Consider the following 406-nt stretch of genomic DNA (forward strand, 5'->3'; position numbering starts at 1 on the left):
GAGAGGGGGGGGGCAAACAAAGGAAATTTTGTTTCAAGTCAAGAAAATTGGCTAAAAATAATTATTTCATAGCCAGCAAACACGGTGTTGATATATATATGTTATTGATTTTTTTTCTGCTGCATCTGTTTGTTCACCTCTAAGATCGTATATCCCAGCAATTATATCTACTAATAAAAAAAGCAAATTAAGTCATGGTTAAAGACAAAATCATATATCAATGCCCCATAATCAAAATGAAAAAAATATTTTATTCCAATCTCTCAGCAGACGACGTCAATAAAATAACCCTTTATACGAAAAAAGGAACAAAAAGAACACACATACCTAAACATACCTAATTTTTAAAAATCAATATAAAAGAATAACACCACCTAAATCCACTTAAGTGAATCCCCCAACTCAC

This window comes from Penaeus monodon, chromosome 29 (assembly GCF_015228065.2).
Source record: "Penaeus monodon isolate SGIC_2016 chromosome 29, NSTDA_Pmon_1, whole genome shotgun sequence".
Taxonomy (NCBI): Eukaryota; Metazoa; Arthropoda; class Malacostraca; order Decapoda; family Penaeidae; genus Penaeus; species Penaeus monodon.